General features: G+C 36.4%; 1 protein-coding gene across 25 annotated transcripts in view; it reads left to right on the forward strand.

Annotated features, from left to right (window-relative positions):
• PARD3 (par-3 family cell polarity regulator) overlaps nucleotides 1–21444 on the forward strand; it is a 730632-nt gene that overhangs the window by 293230 nt on the left and 415958 nt on the right. The gene's annotated exons all lie outside the window — the stretch shown is intronic.

Raw genomic sequence — 21444 nt, forward strand, 5'->3', positions numbered from 1 at the left:
ATCTATCAATTAAACTTTTGCATTTATATTTATGTACAAGAAATCAAGATAGAAATGGTTGCCTGTTAGGTCTTGGAATAGATCCCCTGTGGATATGGTACCCTACTATAATACTTACTGTGGGATGGAAGGAAGATTGGGCAAGCCTGTGATGTGACTTAATGGGAAGGTATGCCACAGTGTACATGAACCAGCTGATGATCCTGAGGAGTGGATTTGCATGAAATCTTTGGAAACAAAAAGTAGTTTATATATAATTTCTTGTAAGAGTTATTTAAAAAAAACAACAACAACCTTGTCTTCTGTCTTAGAATACATATTGTGTATTGGTTGCAAGGCAAAAGAGTGGATAGGCAATGTGGGTTAAGTGACTTGTCCATGGTCGGAAAGCAAGAAAGTGTCTAAGGACAGATTTGAACCCAGAACCTCCTATCTCCAGGCATGACTCTCTATCCACTGATCTACTTAGCTGCCCATGAAGTAAGTATTTATTAAGCACTTACTATGTGCAAAGTACTGAGCCAATGAGAAAGGAAATATTTTAATTTTCTACAGAATATCTGAGGCTAGATTTGAATTCAGGAAGATTTTTCCGGACTCCAGGACTGCCTCGCTATTCGCTGCACCACGTAACTGTCCTTACATATGTCCTCAGGCACACAAAAAGCGTTTCTTTCCTCTCCAGCCAATGGAGGTCACTTGAGAGTGTTGTGCTTATGTGTTTTAATCACATTTTAGCTTGTTTGTACATGGGTATTGCTAGTAATGTAGGGGTGGTGTGTGCTTTTCCCCTCTCTTCAATTGAGTAATTAAGATTAGAATAGCCTTGGCTGGTGAGAATTTATGATGTCCGTGTCGAACTAATTCACTTCAAAAGGCTGTGTAGGTTGGCATCTTGGAGAAAACACCAGCTCTTCATCCTGCCGTCTCTGGGCAAGAGGGTTGCTCCTCCTTGGGAGTTCTCAGCTTAAGCTGCTCCCTGACACCTGACTAGTGATATCAGGGTGATTTTATGATGGCCAAATCGGCAGACAACAACAAAGAATGTTATGTCCCATTAGTGGTAGTAACTTGTAGACAGAAAATTGACAGGACAAGCAATGTCGCCTTACACATCACTACCACTCATACCTCTAGGGGTATGTCAGGAGTGCCCAGTTCTTCCCACCCTGGTGAATTCCTTCAGCGTATTCCCCATCTTGCTGTCATTGCAGAAGTTCCTCTTCATTTTAATTCTAGAAAGATGTGCTTGGTGCTTATTGTATGCGAAGTGTGTGAGATCCAGTTGTATAAAAAATACAAGTATGATTTGTAACTAATCAGCATGATGCCCAATAGAATTAGATAAGAACACCAAAAAGATAGTGAAGAGCTTCATTTCTTTAAGAACTGATGTTAATCAATAGTAATGTCTATCTCTTCATTTCCTTAAAGTTTTAAATTCAGAAAGCAAATAGCTCCTGAAAAGAAAGTGTCATTGTTTCAGGAATTTGGAACTGAGTTTAAACTTTTGCTCATTTGTACTTTAGAAACTGTGATATTACAGTATCATTTTGCAACTGTTTTAACAGGGTTTCAATTGTATGAATTCAAAATGAAATCTATCTTTGAGGGAGTGTGTGGCATATACAGTTTCTTGTGTTACATAAGCTATAACCAAAGATACAAACTACTAAAACTAATAATTTAGTTCCATATTCATATAATGATTTGCACATATAAGGACTCCTGAGTAATTTACATTTGTTTCATTAAATGAATCAGAGGTCATTAGTGTGTTTTCTAGTTTGGGAAAGTTATCAATGATTTTGATTTTCCTAGGATCCAACTGACCTGAGAAGTAGAAATTTCTAACCCCTTGTTCTTTACTCAGTCTGTTAGGTAGCACTCATTTATTTATTCATAAAGAAATTTACACTAAATTTCAGGTTTTTAGAAAATTTGACTTCTCATTTCTGTTTCCTGAACTGTATAAATACTTTTGACAATGGAGGGGGGAATAGAATAGATTTTAAACAAGATAATTAGTAGTATTTATTTTATAATCAGATTAAAAAAACATTTATAAACAGGTTATAATAATAAACTGCTCTAGAATTTTATTATTTAGTTACCTTTTGAATGCATTCTGCCAGTTGATTAAAATGAGTGTAATTTAATCAGTATTGTGTTGCACACTGAGAATAATTTAGGCTAATGTCAAGGACAAGTGTTATCTATTCTATTGTTGTAGTGAGATAGGGAATAATGAGTAGAACAGAAGCAAATCAGAAGATATTTCAAGTTTTTCATCTCAATCTCTTGATATTTTAAATCACATGCTGTTTGCATTTAAAATTAACTGAATGTTACACATTCACAATTAGAATCCCCCCTCTTTGCCTCCCAAACTACTCATTTGTGGCTGATATCTTCTTGTATAGTTATACCACTACTTGTGGTTCTTTTGAATTGAATTTTCATTCAGAACTTTGGGTGAGCTATAGATTTGGATCAGATGATATAATTGATGTGTCCCTTCCCATTTCCTACATATTTACTTTGCTTATAGATTAAATAACTTCTTTCTCACTTGCTTTTGAGTTATGTGGTATAAGAGAATTAAGGGCTTTGTCATTCTGGTTGCTGGAAACCTCTCTTTCTCCCTCCTCCTCTCCCCACTACCTCTGTAAAGACTAGAAATCTCATTTTACAGATGAGTCCTGAGAGATTTAATGATGGTTTCAGGGTCACAAGAATGAGAGTTAGGATTTGCACCCAGGTCTTTGATTTCCAGATAGTCTTCACAGTAGCCAGACTTCCAGAACATGTGTCAATGGAGTTCTATTGTTTGATATTTATTAATAATGATTTCTATATAGATATGGCCAAAAAAAAATTTGGCTATTGGTCTCAGTGCTTTTTGAATCCCCTTTTGCTCTCACTCCTATTATAAGATGAGGTTCTTTTAGGACATCAGTGGGCATAGGTGAGCAACACTGGAAGTATGAGTGCTTGAGATAAGGGTCATTGTGGTCACCTGCCCCAGTTAGGGCTGAAGCTGCACTCAAGCAGGTTCCCTTCTTCGCCTATTGTTGGATCCCCCTTGGTTTAGCACAGTGCCCTGGCACATAATATGTAGATATAGATATAGATATAGATATAATTAGTTGGGATATTAGTTATCTGTGATTTGACAATAAAAAGGGTCTTGCTGGCTTTTCCAAGTTAGTTCTTAATAGTTAGGATTCCCTCATACCCTGGCATTCAGTTTTGTAAATCAAGATAGAGCTAATCAGTCTCTTCATCTGCTAAGATTTCCTCATGATTCTGATACTTTTTTTCCTCTCCTTTTGGTAAATTCATTTTTGTTAGTGAGTTTGGGGTTGTGATGGCAGAGAGCAATCAGGCAACTTTGGTGGAAATGTGTTACTTTACTATGCATTCATTCAGTCCATTGAAACAGTAGCTCTATTTAAATTAGTTTTTAATGAACCATGTCAGCAAGTAAGGCTCATAGAATGATTAAGTATTTAGTGCTGTCTCCATGTCATTAAAGTAAGTTCAGTCATCAGAAAGCTTACAAATTGATTTCATAGTTACTTCTTTCATGTCCAAATGATAATTTGCTGCTACCTCATTAATTTGTGCTCAGATTCTATACTGCTTCTATGCTGGCTTTACACTGGTCACTTACAAGAAAACAGCACTTGATCATCATCCTTAGGCTCTAATTAGTTTCTCCCTCCCCCCATTGGAATTACGTTGTTTGTGTTCAGCCAATTTCAAAATTACCTTCCTTTATCTTAGTAGGTAAGCTCCAATTTTTAGTAGTATTTTAGCCTCATCAGCAGCATAATGTATATAGTTGTACCTCAAGAATGGGTGTAGGTAGGTAGTGCTGCTGCCTTCATGAGAGTAGGGAAACCCTCATTATATCTGCTATGGTGTTGACAAGTGGGTCAGCTCCCTTCTGGCTAGAATCATTTGCATATTTTCATTGTGGTATGGGGTTGACATACTCATGGCTATTAGCTGAACACAAATCTTAAAGAGGAAATCTAATTAGTCGGAAGGCTCAGCGGGTGATATAGCATGTGTCACCCTGAGGGATATCAGAGTGCAAGTCCAGATTTTGAATTTAAGCAGAAAAGCCTGGGAGTGTCACAGGTGAATGTCTATCTCTTCAATACCCAAGCAAAGTAGAATGTTTCTGTCAGGTTCCTGTTACTGAGAAATACATCTTCCTATAAGATCCTATTAGCTCTTGTGGGAACAATGATCTCTGCCCTATGATACCCTGAATTTCACTGATCAGAAAACTGGGCTACTAAGTGGGACTTGAGATTTTTAGGAACCCTCATATACACATGTGCATGTGCATGTGTGTGTGTGGTGTATGTGTATACATTTTGAATATATGTATGCATGCATGTATTTTCCTCATTCACTCTAAGGAATCTGAAATTGCCAAGAATATATGGTTTTCTAGTACTCAGAATACTTTTAATATACAAAAACTGAGGGAAGGTATTAATTAAACATTTCTTTACCTCAGTATTGGTGACTCAACAAATCCACTTCCCTTGTAGCTCTATCATTCCAGGAAATGACTGCAGAACCAAAAGAAAATTGTGTATAGATTGTAAGCGATGAACATTAAAAGAGAAACTTAAATCTGCTTGTCTTTGACTGCAACTAGATGGGAAGGCTGATTGAAAGGTTGTCACAATGGTAAACTCCCAAATTTACAAAGTTTACCATAGTTTTTAGGTTTCCTTCCTTCCTTCCTTCCTTCCTTCCTTCCTTCCTTCCTTCCTTCCTTCCTTCCTTCCTTCCTTCCTTCCTTCCTTCCTTCCTTCCTTCCTTCCTTCCTTCCTTCCTTCCTTCCTTCCTTCCTTCCTTCCTTCCTTCCTTCCTTCCTTCCTTCCTTCCTTCCTTCCTTCCTTCCTTCCTTCCTTCCTTCCTTCCTTCCTTCCTTCCTTCCTTCCTTCCTTCCTTCCTTCCTTCCTTCCTTCCTTCCTTCCTTCCTTCCTTCCTTCCTTCCTTCCTTCCTTCCTTCCTTCCTTCCTTCCTTCCTTCCTTCCTCTCTATTTCTCTCTTTCTCCCTCCCTCCCTCACCTTCTGTCTTAGAATTGATATTCTAAGAACTAGGTAATTGGTGTTAAGTGACTTGCCCAAGATCACTCATGTAGGAAGCTTCTGAGGCTTAGTTTTTTAAGAGAAACAAAGTAATATTGTCCATTGAACTGATCAGTGTTGTTAACATTGAAAGTAGTCTTTATTTATATAGTTGTAACAACTCTATATATTGTTATTTGGGTCTTCATTTATTCATGTTAAACATGTAACTATTTTTCTCAAATAACAAAATTATTTTTTTCTCCTCCATAACCGATTTATTGGTAAAAATACCAAAGCCCTCTGTCTTACATAGTTTATATATGTCTGGTTTACATAGTCAAGCAAAACAAATTTCTGCTTTTTTCACATCCTCCTAAAATGTCTCAATTGCACATTGAGTTCTGTCTGTCAGGAGATGGGCAAATTTTTTTTTTAATCTTCAGTTTTATGGCATCATGGTTGGTCAATGTATTGATCTGAGTTCTTAAGTTTTTCAATCAGAATCAACCAGTGTTTATTGTGGATTTACTATGTGTCTGGGCATTGTGGTAAGCCCAGAAGCAAAAAGCTGGCAGAAGACAACTAAGGAGCAAATGCATTCAAACAAAGTAGGGAATCATTACCAAGGAAGCCACTACAATTAAAAGCTTTTGAGAAAGGTTTCCTGTTGAAGATGAGATTTTAGTTGAGACTTAAAGGAAGTCAGAGAAGCCAACTGGCAGAGATGAGAAGGGAGAACATTCCAAGCACATTTCAAAGTTGTTTGTCTTTATAATGTTAATTCTATTATGCAGAGTGTCCCAAACTTAATGCAGACATCAGCTCTAGTCCCTTCAGTGTTCACTAACATATCTGGGGCCCCCTGTATGAATTGTGCTTCTGGTTCTTGGTTCTTTTTTGGACACTTTACATTGAGAATTTTTCATATTTATCATTCTTTATGTAATAATAATCATTTACTATATTTATATTCCCAGCTTTTTTCTGCCATTACTCAATATCTTGGACATACTGTTTCCAACTTTTGATAGTATAAATAGTGTTGCTATGAATATTTTCATGCATATGCTTTTCTAATTTCTACTTGTGGGATTATGACCTCCTTTGATGAAAGTATGTAAAAAGTATTGTAACTTGCTTATTTCCAAACAGTTTTCCAAGGCACTTAAATTCAGACCAGTTCAGAGATCTATCAGTAGTATTATACCTTTTATCCCCATGTCCTCACTAATACAGAATTAAAAAAAAAAAACATCTTTGAACATCTTAGCTAATTTTATGAAGATATGATTGTAGTTTTGTATTTTTAAAATGTGCATTTATTTCATTGATGATTCTGATTATTTCCAGTTTGGGGTTTCAAAATGTATAGTTTTTTTTTTTCTTTTAAAAGTAATTTTTATTCTTAGATCACAAATCTATTGTGGTATAAATCATACATGCTTTAATCAATTCCCTCTAGAATTTGAGTGTCAGTCCTTTTCAGGGAACAACTCTGAAATTATTTTTCTCAGATCACATCTTTTATTTTATTCATGAAAAAGCTCTTCATTTTTATGAAAGTGAAGTAGTTTGTTTTGACTTGAATAATATTCTCTGTGGTGGGTTATGAAATCATCTTCTATCCTTAGCTGTCCATTTCCTGAGAAGCAGTTTGCTATATTGTCTAGAGATTTGGCCTTGGTGATCATAAAGATCTATGTTTAAGTCCTGCCCTAACATATAGTGAGTGACTGCTGTCAAGTTGCTTAATATATTGGTGCCTATGCAAGAGATCTCTAAAATCTTAAATTACTAAAGAGTTGCTAATCTGGTTATAGAAGTCATTTCCACACTAGAAATTCCCTGAGTGGATCAAATCAGAAATTAATTCATCTGTTCCCAATAAACTTTCACAATCCATTTGCAATTTATTGTGGTTTATAAAATAAGATGAAGATCTAAATTTCTTTTTTGGTTCTCTATTTTCTCTGCATTTATCACTGAAGAGAGTTCGTTCTTCAATACTTTGTCACCTTGGATTTGTTGACGATTAGGTTCCTATATATACTTTTGGGAGCTATATAAGATTTTGTTTTGTTTGTTATGGTCTTTATGTCTTTCAGATGAACTATATTTTTGTTGGGTGTATTAAAAAAAAACCCAAGGGCTTTCTTGTTGCTTTTCTTCTGCTTGTTGTCATAGTTGCAATAACTTCTCATTGTCTCTGTTTCTCTTTTAGCCTCCTCTCTCTTTTTTCTGTCTTCTCTGTAAACTATAGTTTTAGTTTTGTCATGTGATTGGTTGGCTCAGCAGTACTGTCCTTAGAAGACTGAAATATATGACAAGTATGGACAATTTCCTATCAAACCTACTGGGTAGTGAATTTAAAACCAGCTATTCCAGCTGGTTTCATTTTCACATTGCAAAGAAAATGAGACAATGGAGTATGATATGCCCTGATTCTATGCAGATCATTTTAGTTTGGGGGGCGGGGTGACTGTCAGGAAGAATCTTCAGGATCATGCCCCTTTTTAATTTAATTTTTTATTTTTTTACCATCTGCTTTGGATCTTCTTAATTGCCAGAATTCTACAGGTGATATAACAGACATATTATTGTATGTTATCCCCTCCCCCCCCAATATTAAGCTTTTTCTTCTTTGGATTATCTAAAAGATATTTTTTTTTTCTTTAAGCAGATAGCTATACAGATCTGTTAGTTGACCTTTGTCTTCACAGTCACTGAACCTGAGGAAATAGATGCAAATTAAGAGATTGTCAGGTTTATAGAGACTGTGAAATCAGTTGCTTAAGGAGGCTCTATAGTCTCTGTCTTTAGAAATCTCATGAAGAGTGACACGTTTCTAAGGGAAGAAAGAAGTGAGACTTGGGTGAGGATATGTAGAGTAGCTATTGATAACTGTCTTTGTCCACATGGACCTCACGTAAATTTTCTCTCAATAAAATAGGATGTTTATTGCTACTTTTCTTCAAGGTCTACTCTGAAATTATTAGGTAATATTTGTAAGCATTTTGTTAGAAAATGGCTCTATCTACTATCAGTGGGTTCATAGAAAATTTTTGTTTCAGACTTTTGTATCTATAATAAAATGCTCCTCCACATTATTGGCTGGGTCAACCCTGGAATATTTTCTTTTTTTTTTTTCCCTTTCCTACTGTTTACTAGTAAATCACACCTGGATGAAATTATAGGGAATTCCCCTAGACTGGTCTATTATTGACTAAATCAAGAAATAAGTGTATGAGACTCTATTGCAGAGATATCAGCAGTTCTAAGAAGTGCTAGGTAGCCTTTTTATTTTATTTTTTTTTATTTAAACCTCTGGGGCTTCATCAAATGTCATCATTTTTTTTTCTTCCAATGGTCTCTTCAAATTTTCTTCAAATTTCTTCAAATGGTCTCTTACATTAAGTTGAATGGAGAAAGTCATCATAATCATCACAAGTCACTTTAAAACTGAAAACAGCCCTCCTTTGTCCTAAAAGACCTTTTACTCACCTGACAAACAAAATGAAATACTCTGGAATCCTGATACCAAATTAAGAAGATTCAAAATCTGGAACATGTATGGAATTGTATTATTCTCCTCTGACTCCCACTTCTGTACCAGATGGTGATGAAATAGGATTGTCTAGCATTATAAAAAAATGTAATAATGTTTCTGGATGACATCTCCCTGGTTATCCTATGAGGGAAGAAAACCACTACATGATCAATCTCTTCCATTTGGTTCCCCACACTAAGCAAGTTCTACTTACTCCTTTCAGAGAATGTATTCAGTCTTTTGTTTATTATCATTTCATTATGTGTGTATGTGTGTGTGTATGAGTGCATGTATGCATGCATGCTTGCATGCACAAAATTCCTACATCTGAGTATTGTTTTCCTCAAATGTAGCATTTAGTCATGTGTTGGATTTCACATGTGGTTTTGCCAAATATTTCAAAATGATTTCCAAGTATTTGATTTGTTGGTGACAATTATCTGCCTTGTTTTCTACTAAGAGCCCTTAGTCTCTTAGAGGTTAAATGACATGTCCAAGAGGTTGACAGAAAATCTATGGTAGAATTCAGAGGTCTTAGTCAAGTTATTTAAAAGTGACATGTCCCTGGAGTTGTACTAAATTCATGGGGCTTTTGAATTGCCTGGTGGACAGGACCAAGGAGCCTTCAATTAGTAGCCAGGGAAAGAGTAAAGTGTGTATGGAGCTCTTCATTTAACTGTTTGATAGAATTAAGAAAAACATCAGTTTGATTATGAGTCAAACAAAAATTAAAGGTACACCTTTTTATCTTAAAGGCCATGATAGCAATTTTAATGAGTCAATAATTTCTGAGAAAAATCTATCTTTTTAAATCTTACTTTGCATTTCTCCTATTAAAGAGTTGTCTAAAATTACATGTCCTCTGCAACTTAGCATAAAATTGTATCATGCCTGCACCTGGCCCTTAAGTTTTGGTTTTATTGAAAACTGTAAAATCATATCTTATTGGCATATTGCAGATAGCCAACTGTGATACTATTGCTGAAATTCAAATAGCATTTGTTCATGGCACCTTCCAGATTTTATAAAACCATTTTCTACAACAGCTAATTATTGAAAGGAATATGTGTTTAAGCTTTATATCTAGGTCTAGTACTGAGAATCTAATTCTCTGAAAGTTTCAGTTTACATTTCCAAAGTGCAATGGGGACATGGTTCTTTATTCCATAATCCATTATTTGTTTGATAACTGAAGTTGAATTTCATTTCCTTCCAAATAAGAGTGCCAAAATGTTGAAATTTGGTGTGTTTTAAATCAATATGAGATAAGCTTTTTATGAAATATTCCCATGGTACTAAAATTATGAAATTAACAGATGGAAAATATAATGGAATAGTATAAAATGAAAAATGTTAATTTTTCAGAGTGGTAAAAAAATTATAGATGTTAGTTTCATTGACTTACTAATGGAAATAAGGAAATGTGTTGGTGGTGACTTAGGGTAATATGTACAGTGGTAATGTAGATATACTTGCCAATCAGTGGCCAAGGAAAGGTACACTTTCATTTTGTTTATGAAAACAAAATTTTGTATTCTTGCATACAAGGAGGCATTTTGATCCATGAATATTCTAAATGTTCCCCATACTTTCTGAGTTTCTGGTTTGTGGGCTGTTTGATTAATTTACTGAACTCTACCAAATTATTCACTATCATTCTCTCCAGTGTTTTTGTAAAATGTGAGTTAATATAAGATACTGTACCTGGATTATCTTCTTTTCCTTCCTAAAAAGTCAACAAATTTGTTGTCTACTTTGTCTCTGGGAATCTCTAAATAGTAGTATATGATTATAGAATCATAGATCTTTCGATGTTAGGGTGGCAACCTTGCCTAATCCATAGCCAAAAGGTATGCCTGGTACCTTTTATATGGTAACATATAAATAGCAAAAAAATATAACCTATCCAGTCAGTGGTTATTCTACTTCTGCTGAAAGACAAAGATGCTAAAAATTAGAGATACAAAGAAAGACCAACAAAAATCTCTGCTCTTAAGGAATTTATAATCTGATTGATGTGGAGGTATAATTAAAACCTCTCTAGTAATTTTAGCATCCTTGGCCTACAAACATTCTTTAGCTTATCAATATCCTTTAAAAAAACCTTAAATGTATTTTAATAAATAAATCTAATTTTAATAAATTACATATGAATTCAATTTGCACCAATCATTTTCCGAATGTTAGTGATCCATATTCTCTTTCTCTCCCTTCCATACCTCCCCCTATCAATGTCCTTTTTAAACTTTGATGCTCTAGAAAATTTCAGATTCAAATTTGTTTTCTCATTTGTAAAATTTTATAAAATCAGGACAGTTATACATAGTCAAATCCAATCTTTACACCTATCACAAAGAAGTAATGGAAACATGCTTTATAAACCTTAAAGTTTACAAAATTTAAGTTGCTTTCCTATGATCCCAACAATAATGATGATGATAAATTAGCACTTCCATTTCCTAGTACCTTATCTTTCTTGAATTCTTTTACTTGCCCTGACAAGATGTACAATAAAATGGTCTCATTTTTGGAATACTGCCTTGTTGTTGTCCTCCTTGCATAACTCTCTGTGAGCTATACCTTGCAGAGTAATCCATGACAGATAGTTTATAGTAGAGAATTCTAACAAAGGACAACTCTGTCAAGAAGAAAATGTGAAGCCACTCAAGTATCTTTGTGAAGAACCCCCATGGACAGTATTAAAATGATAAAAGATATGACACCAGAAGATGAGCCCCTTAGGTTAGAATATGGTATAGAGGAAGAAAGGAGGAATTATAAGTAATTCTTGAAATAATGAAGTGTCTGGCCAAAGCCAAGAAGGAAGTTGAGCTGTGGATGTGTTTGTTGATGATAGGACTGTCCAATGGTGCAATGGTCAATATTCCATAAAAACCTATAATGTGTGATCTATGAACTAATGTAAGATGGATGTAGTCAAATGAGAGATGGGAAGATTAAGTATTAACTTCTTGGTTTCAATGAATTTAAATGGATGGGCATGGGTGAATTTACTTACATATAGTGCTATAGTACTGTGGGCAGTAAGTATTGGAGTGGCCATCATAGTCAATAAAAAGATGAGAAAAGGAATACTGGAGTATAATCTCAAAAATAAATGAAAGTTTTTTGTTTGAATACATCACAAACTATTCAACATCACAGAAATACAAGTCTGTGTTCCAACCACTGTTTCTAAAATGATCAAAATTGACTAAAATGACCAAAATTGACTTGTTCTTTGAAGACCCACAATATCTCGATATAAACCCTTACCCCAAAGTCACATTTATTTTAGAGATTTGGAATGCTATATTAGGAAATCCAAAGATAATTGGAATAATTGGCAAATTTAGCCTTAGCATGCAAAATGAAGTAGGATAGAGACTAATAGAGTTTTGTCAAGCTAATTTGGTGGTCATAGTTAATACTTTTTTTTCAATAACCCAAAATGTGACTGTACACATGGACATCACCAGATGGTCAATATTAAAATCAAACTGATTATATACTTTGCAGCCAAAGGTGGAGAAGCTCTGTACAGTTAGTTAAAACAAGACCTAGAGATGACTGTGCCTCAAGTAATGAACTTCTTATTGAAAAATTTTAGACTTAAGGAAAATAGGGAAACCATCAGATTGTATAAGTATGACTTAACTAACATCTCTTTTTTTTTTTTTAAATATATTTTATTTGATCATTTCCAAGCATTATTCGTTAAAGACATAGATCATTTTCTTTTCCTCCCCCCCACCCCCCATAGCCGACGCGTAAGTCCACTGGGCATTAGATGTTTTCTTGATTTGAACCCATTGCTTTGTTGATAGTATTTGCATTAGAGTGTTCATTTAGAGTCTATCCTCTGTCATGTCCCCTCAAACTCTGTATTCAGGCAGTTGCTTTTTCTCGGTGTTTCCACTCCCATAGTTTATCCTTTGCTTATGAATGGTGTTTTTTTTCTCCTGGATCCCTGCAGGTTGTTCAGGGACATTACACCGCCCCTAATGGAGAAGTCCATTACGTTCGATTATACCACAGTGTATTAGTCTCTGTGTACAATGTTCTCCTGGTTCTGCTCCTCTCGCTCTGCATCACTTCCTGGAGGTTGTTCCAGTCTCCATGGAACTTCTCCACTTTATTATTCCTTTGAGCACAATAGTATTCCATCACCAACATATACCACAGTTTGTTCAGCCATTCCCCAATTGATGGGCATCCCCTCGTTTTCCAGTTTTGGGCCACCACAAAGAGCGCAGCTATGAATATTTTTGTACAAGTCTTTGTGTCCATTATCTCTTTGGGGTACAGACCCAGCAGTGCTATGGCTGGGTCAAAGGGTAGATATTCTTTTGTCGCCCTTTGGGCATAGTTCCAAATTGCCCTCCAGAATGGTTGGATCAGTTCACAACTCCACCAGCAATGAATTAATGTCCCTACTTTGCCACATCCCCTCCAGCATTCATTACTTTCCTTTGCTGTTATGTTAGCCAATCTGCTAGGTGTGAGGTGATACCTCAGAGTTGTTTTGATTTGCATCTCTCTGATTATAAGAGATGTAGAACACTTCTTCATGTGCTTGTTAATAGTTTTGATTTCTTTATCTGAGAACTGCCTATCCATTTCCCTTGCCCATTTATCAATTGGAGAATGGCTTGATTTTTTGTACAATTGATTTAGCTCATTATAAATATGAGTAATTAAACCTTTGTCAGAGGTTTCTATGAAGATTTTTTCCCAATTTGTTGTTTCCCTTCTGATTTTAGTTATATTGGTTTTGTTTGTACAAAAGCTTTTTAGTTTGATGTAGTCAAAATTATTTATTTTACATTTTGTGATTCTTTCTATATCTTGCTTGGTTTTAAAGCCTTTCCCCTCCCAAAGGTCTGACATGTATACTATTCTGTGTTTACCCAATTTACTTATGGTTTCCTTCTTTATGTTTAAGTCACTCACCCATTTTGAATTTATCTTGGTGTAGGGTGTGAGGTGTTGATCTATTCCTAGTCTCTCCCACACTGTCTTCCAATTTTCCCAGCAGTTTTTATCGAATAGTGGATTTTTGTCCCAAAAGCTGGGATCTTTGGGTTTATCGTATACTGTCTTGCTGAGGTCGTTTTCCCCCAGTCTATTCCACTGATCTTCCTTTCTGTTTCTTAGCCAGTACCAAATTGTTTTGATGACTGCTGCTTTGTAATATAGTTTGAGGTCTGGGACTGCAAGGCCCCCATCATATGTGTTTTTTTTCATTATTTCCCTGGATATCCTTGATCTTTTGTTCTTCCAAATGAACTTTGTTATGGTTTTTTCTAAATCAGTGAAGAAGTATTTTGGTAGTTCAATGGGTATGGCACTAAATAGATAAATAAGTTTGGGTAGGATGGTCATTTTTATTATATTGGCTCGTCCTATCCATGAGCAGTTAATGTTTTTCCAATTGTTCAAGTCTAGTTTTAGTTGTGTGGCGAGTGTTTTGTAGTTGTGTTCATATAGTTCCTGTGTTTGTCTTGGGAGATAGATTCCTAGGTATTTTATTTTGTCTAAGGTGATTTTGAATGGGATTTCTCTTTCTAGTTCTTGCTGCTGAGCTGTGTTGGAGATATATAGAAAAGCTGATGATTTATGTGGGTTTATTTTGTATCCTGCAACTTTGCTAAAGTTGTTGATTATTTCAATTAGCTTTTTGGTTGAATCTCTAGGATTCTTTAAGTAGACCATCATGTCATCCGCAAAGAGTGATAACTTGGTCTCCTCCTTGCCTATTCTGATACCTTCAATTTCTTTATCTTCTCTAATTGCTACTGCTAGTGTTTCTAGTACAATGTCAAATAGTAGAGGTGATAATGGGCATCCTTGTTTCACTCCTGATCTTATTGGGAATGCATCTAGTTTATCCCCATTGCAGATGATATTAGCTGTTGGTTTTAGATATATACTGTTTATTATTTTTAGGAATGACCCTTCTATTCCTATGCTTTCTAGTGTTTTTAATAGGAATGGGTGTTGTATTTTATCAAAGGCTTTTTCTGCATCTATTGAGATAATCATGTGGTTCTTGCTAGTTTGCTTGTTGATGTGGTCAATTATGTGGATGGTTTTCCTAATGTTGAACCAGCCCTGCATCCCTGGTATGAATCCTACTTGATCATGGTGAATGATCCTTCTGATCACTTGCTGGAGTCTTTTTGCTAGTATCCTATTTAAAATTTTTGCATCTATATTCATTAGGGAGATTGGTCTATAGTTTTCTTTCTCTGTTTTTGACCTGCCTGGTTTTGGAATCAGTACCATGTTTGTGTCGTAAAAGGAGTTTGGTAGAACTCCCTCTTTGCTTATTATGTCAAATAGTTTGTATAGTATTGGGGTTAACTGTTCTCTGAATGTTTGATAGAATTCACAGGTGAATCCATCAGGCCCTGGGGATTTTTTCTTAGGAAGTTCTTTGATGGCTTGATGGATTTCAATTTCTGATATGGGATTATTTAAGAATTCTATTTCCTCTTCTGTTAGTCTAGGCAGTTTGTATTTTTGTATATATTCATCCATTTCTCCTAAATTGGTGTATTTATTGCCATATAATTGGGCAAAGTAATTTCTAATGATTGCCTTAATTTCCTCCTCATTGGAGGTGCTGTCCCCCTTTTCATCTTTAATGCTGTGAATTTGCTTTTCTTCCTTCCTTTTTTTAATTAGATTGACCAGTACTTTGTCTATTTTGTTTGTTTTTTCAAAGTACCAGCTTCTTGTCTTATTTATTAAATCAATAGTTCTATCACTTTCGATTTTATTAATTTCTCCCTTAATTTTTAGGATTTCTAATTTGGTTTTCTGCTGGGGGTTTTTAATTTGATCGCTTTCGAGTTTTTTCAATTGCATTTCCAATTGATTGATCTCTGCTCTCCCTTGTTTGTTAATATGAGCTTTCAGGGATATGAATTTGCCTCTGATTACCGCTTTGGCTGCATCCCAAAAGGTTTGAAAGGATGTTTCGCCATTGTCATTTTCCTTGATGAAATTATTAATTGTTTCTATGATTTCTTCTTTAGCTAAACGGTTTTGGAGTATCATATTGTTTAATTTCCAATTGGTTTTAGATTTGGTTTTCCATGTACCATTACTAATCATTATTTTTATTGCCTTGTGATCTGAGAAGGCTGCATTCATTATTTCTGCTTTTTTGCATTTGTGTGCTATGTTTCTGTGACCTAATGTATGGTCAATTTTTGTGAATGTGCCATGTGGTGCTGAGAAGAAGGTGTATTCCTTTTTATCCCTATTTATTTTTCTCCATATGTCTATTAATTCTAATTTTTCTAAGATTTCATTCACTTCTTTTACCTCTTTCTTATTTATTTTTTGATTTGATTTATCTAAATTTGATAATGGTTGGTTTAAGTCTCCCACTAGTATGGTTTTATTGTCTATTTCTTCCTTCAATTCTCCTAGTTTCTCCATTAGAAATTTGGGTGCTATATTATTTGGTGCATACATGTTGATTAATGATATTTCCTCATTGTCTAGAGTCCCTTTTAACAAAATATAATTACCTTCCCTATCCCTTTTGATCAGGTCTATTTTTGCATTGGCTTTATCAGATATCATGATTACCACTCCTGCCTTCTTTCTATCAGTTGAGGCCCAGAAGGTCTTACTCCATCCTTTAATTCTGACCTTGTGGGTGTCAACCCGCCTCATGTGTGTTTCTTGAAGACAACATATGGTAGGGTTTTGGATTCTAATCCATTCTGCTATTCGTCTACGTTTTATGGGTGAGTTCATCCCATTCACGTTCAAAGTTATGATTGTCATTTGTGGACTCCCTGGCATTTTGATTGCCTTCCCTAATTCTAACCTTTTCTTCTTCGGCTCTACCTTTTAGTCCAGTGATTTACTTTGAATCAGTCCCCCTTGTCCCCTCCCTTGATGTTTCCCTTTTTAGTCCCTCCCTTTTTGTTCCCTCCCCCTCCCCCCTCTCTTTCCCTCCCTTTTTGTTCTCCCTCTCCCCCTCCCCCCCTTGGTTTTCCCTTCTCCTTACCCTTGTTGGGTAAGATAGAATTCAAGATCCCAATGGATCTGGATGTTTTTCCCTCTCAGAGTTGATTTCCCTGAGATTGAGGTTTAAGTAAACCCCCCCCCCCCTCTCTTCCTCTCCTTCTTATAGGAGTTTTCTTCCCCTCCCCTTCCCCTGTGAATCTTTGTGTGAGAACCATTATTCTATTTGGTCTTTCTTTACCCCCTATTTATACATTACATTTTCCCCACATATTAGTATACATAGGTTGATATAAATGTAGTCCTTATAGAAGAGAGTTTGAGTAAAAGAAGATAACATTTTTCCCCTTTCCTTAATATTTACCTTTTCAGGTATTCCTTGCTCTTTGATTTTCGGTATCAAACTTTCCACAGAGCTCTGGTCTTTTCTTTGCAAAAAGTTGGAAGTCTTCTATTTTGTTGAATGCCCATACTTTCCCTTGGAAGTATATAGTCAGTTTTGCTGGGTAGCTGATTCTTGGTTGGAGACCCAGCTCTCTGGCCTTTCTGAAGATCATGTTCCATGCCTTACGATCATTCAGAGTAGAACTTGCAAGGTCTTGGGTGACCCTGATTGGCATTCCTTTATATCTAAATTGTCTTTTTCTGGCTTCCTGTAGGATTTTTTCTTTTGTTTGATAGCTTTGGAATTTGGCAATTACATTCCTGGGAGTTGTCTTTTGGGGGTTTAGTGTAGAAGGTGTTCTGTGAGCTCTGTCAGTGGCTGTATTGCCCCCTTGTTCTAGAATCTCTGGGCAATTTTCTTTGATTATATCTTGTATCACCATGTCCAGTTTGGTGTTTATTTCTGGCTTATCTGGGAGTCCAATTATTCTTAAATTATCCCTTCTCCCCCTATTTTCCAGATCTATCACCTTGTCGGTGAGATATTTTATGTTCTCTTCTAATTTCTTGGTATTTTGGCTTTGCTTTATTGATTCTTGCTCTTTTACACGATCATTGTCTTCCAGCTGCCTGATTCTGGCCTTTAAAGCCTGGTTTTCTTTTACAGTTTGGTCAAACTGGTTTTGTAGATGCGTGAATTTCTTTTGCATTATTTCCAACTTTTCCTCCCAGAAGGCTTCCATCTTTTTGGTCATTTCTGATTCAAATTCTTCATAGGTTTGTGGAGAGTTTCCATTTCCTTTGGAAGGTTTTGGAGCATTTTCTTTTATATTATCTTCTGTCTGCTCTGTATTTTGTATTTTGGCTCCATAGAATGTGTCCAAAGTCGCCCCTTTCTTCTTATTTTTCTTGGTATTTTGGGGCTTCTGTGGTTCTGTGGAGTTTGCCATTTCTGAATGTGGAGGATTAGTTTTTCTTGTCTCTTTCTGGTGTTCAGGGGCTTTAGTCCTGGGCAGATAGTTCTATGAGCTTTCCCTGGGTTAAACTGAATATGCCTCACTGGAACTGGAATGGAAGGGTCGGACCACGAGGCCACACTCTCCCCCTGGCTCGATTTCCGGAAGTTGCCTTCAGAATCGCTGGCCGTGAGGCTGTTTCGTCGGCCTGCGGGGGGATGGGCTGCCGCTTCCCCAAGCTCCGAGAGCACAGACTTTCACTGAGACTTGGATAGCAGGATCCAGCCCGTGAGGCTGTCTTGCCCGCCCTGAGGGTTGCTGTTGTTTTGACCAGCTCTTTGCAGCGGAGGCCCCAGGCAGTAACTTTCACCGGGACCAACGGGCTCTCTGCAGCGGAAGCCCCAGGCAGTAACTTTCACCCGGACTGGGACTTGGGTAGAAGACCCTGAGGGTTGTTGTTCCTCAGACCCTGCTCTCTGAGCCCTGCCCGGCTGCCGCTTCCGGGAGCCTTGGACTCTGCGCTCCTACCCCTGAGGTCCGAGGGATCTCGGGTTCTGGCTTTTAAGGGGAGCCGTACCTTTTGAACCGGGTCCAGGTCCAGGAGGAGGGTTCCCAGGGTCTGTGCTGTTGATCGTTTTGAATTTCGGCGCCTTAGGAGCTTCTAGTTTGAGATCGGTCGGGAAGGGTTTTCCGGAGATCTGAACTTCAGCTTTCTCTAAGCCGCCATCTTAACCGGAAGTCTCCTTAACTAACATCTCTTATGAATATGAAGTGCAAGGGATAAATTTAAGAAATTGGATTGGTAAATAGAGTGCCTAAAGAAATATGGGCAGAAGTTTTCATCATTGTACAAGGAGATAACAACAAAAATCCTTCCAATGAAAAAGAAGAGCAAGAAAGCAAAATGTCTAATCAAACTTTACAAATAGCTGATGAAAGATATTTCCAAATGAATGCAGAATTACAGAGGAAAATTTTCTTAAATGAACAATTCAAAGAAATAGAAGTAGACAATAGAATAACATAATGGAAATTTTCACAAAAAATGGGCATCATAAAGGACAAAAAAAGGATAGGGACTTAACATACGTAGGAAAGATTAAGAAGGGGTGGCAAGAAGTCATAGAAGAACTTTACAAGAAAGATGTTTTTTGTTGTTGTTTAGTTTTTTTTGAAAACCGTTACCTTCTGTCTTAGAATCAATACTATATATTGGTTCTAAGTCAAAAGAACAGTAAGGGCTAGGCAATGGAGGTTAAGTGACTTGCCCAGGATCACATAGCTAAGTGGTGGCCGAGGCCTGATTTGAACCCAGTCTTTAGGCCTGACTCTAAAGATTTTAACATCACAGAAAATAGTCATGATTGTGTGGTTATTAGACTAGAGCCAGACATATTAGAGAATGAAATCCTTTGCCTGAGGAAGCATTGCTAACAGTATGGCTAGGGAAGATGATAAAAATCTTACTGAGCTACTTAAAATCCTAAAAAGTGAATTTGGAAAAAAACAGTGGCCACTGAATTGGAAAAAATTAGGGTATGTCCACAATAGTGTGCTTGAATTAATGAAAAATTGTGCTTATGTCACATACCAGCAAGGTTATGCTTAAGATTCTGTAAGCTAAGCTTTAGCAAAATATGAGCTAAGAATGAACAGAAAAGCAGGCTGGTTTTTGAAGAGGCAGAGAAAGTAGAGACCAAATTGCCAACATTTGCTGGATTATGAAGAAAGCAAGGGGGTTTCAGATAAACATTTACTTGTTCCATTGAATGCACCAAAGCCGTTGAATTTGTGGATCACAACAAAATTTGGGAAGTGCTCAAAGAGATGTTAAGTATTGGATCGTCTGACTAGTCTTTGGAGGAACCTGAATGCAGGTCAAGAAATAGAAGTTTTTGCTGAATATAGGACAATGGATTGGTTTTAAGATTGGGAAAGGAGCATGACAAGGCAATTGTCACATTAATTTTTTTGGAGATTATATATTCCAAAATTCTAGACTAGAAGAATCAAAAGCTAGAATCAGGGTTGCAGGGAGAAATATCAACAATCATATATATATATAAGTTGTGGTGATATTTGGAATGAAAAGACTCAGTGTAGGAAGTATCGTTTGAGCTGATCTTTGAAGAAATGGATTCCATGAGACAGAGTCTTCAGCCTATGCCCAGGTACCAAAGTAAGAGATGGATTATCATGTATGATAGACCAGTTTGGCTCACCTACACAGAATGCCAAAGGGAACCATGTAAGTAATAAAGTACATTAAAGCTAGTTTGTGAAGGACTTTAAATACCAAATAGAGAAATTTGAATTTTATTGAGTCAGAGAACTTTTAGAACGGACACAATGGAGCTTTTTGAGCAGCAGTATCTCCTTGGTACAGTATGAAGGATAGTTCAGTGAAACAAGAAAACCAACTGGAGGGTTCCTACTGTTTTCAACAGAGAGGAAGAGATAACTAAAGTGTTGGCTATATGAGTAGAGAAAAGGGCACAGCTATGACTGATGTGAATGTAGAATTGACATATCTCAGCGACTTCTCTGTAGTAGTATGGGTGGAAAATTTGGGAAAAATCTAATGTTTAGAATAAAAACAATTCTTTCATGTGAGTGATGTCTTTTAAAATAAGTAGGGGGCAGCTGGGTAGCTCAGTGGATTGAGAGCCAGGCCTAGAGATGGGAGGTCCTAGGTTCAAATCTGTGTGACCCTGGGCAAGTCACTTGACCCCCATTGCCTAGCCCTTACCACTCTTCTGCCTTTATTGACTCCAAGATGGAAGGTAAGGGTTTATTAAAAAAAAAAATAAGTAGCCACTTATATAAACTGACCAATAAGTAATGTTTTCAAAATATTTCAACATTTTAAATATATGATCTTTTAGATATGCATTATTAAACAGAACATTGTGATATTCAAGCAATGAGATGCCCTTGAGAATGAGTTTCTTCATTTGAGTTAAAAAATGTTAACATTTGTATATAGCCAGTCTGGCATGAAACAAACTCATATTGTCAAAATTAGAAACTCATAATAATAATAATAATAATAATCTCTAATTCATTATGTACCAGGTTTGCTTTATGCCTAGTTAAAAAAAATAATACAGGATTTGAAACTGAGTCATTTTCAGATAATTTTTTTCATTCATTCTGTAGCAGTCCGCCCCCCCTAGCTATGGGCAAGGGGAAAACAGTTGGTATGTGCAGATTGCTCAGTCTTGAGAATGCTCAGTATTGCTCATGGCTGGGAAGGCCTCTGACCCTTGACCCCAGCTTCTCCCAGGTTAGGCGGGAAAACAGGTTTCTTTGTTCTCCCCTGGTTAAGAGAAACCACACCTATGCCTTGTCATTAACCAATGAGAATCATCCCTATGTACTGTGTATATTTGCATATCAAAAACTATAAGTAGCCCAGCAAGCTCCGCCTCTCGCTCTCTCTTCTCTTTCAGGCTAGCTGATGGC

The sequence above is a fragment of the Monodelphis domestica genome, chromosome 5 (assembly GCF_027887165.1).
Source record: "Monodelphis domestica isolate mMonDom1 chromosome 5, mMonDom1.pri, whole genome shotgun sequence".
NCBI classification, from domain to species: domain Eukaryota; kingdom Metazoa; phylum Chordata; class Mammalia; order Didelphimorphia; family Didelphidae; genus Monodelphis; species Monodelphis domestica.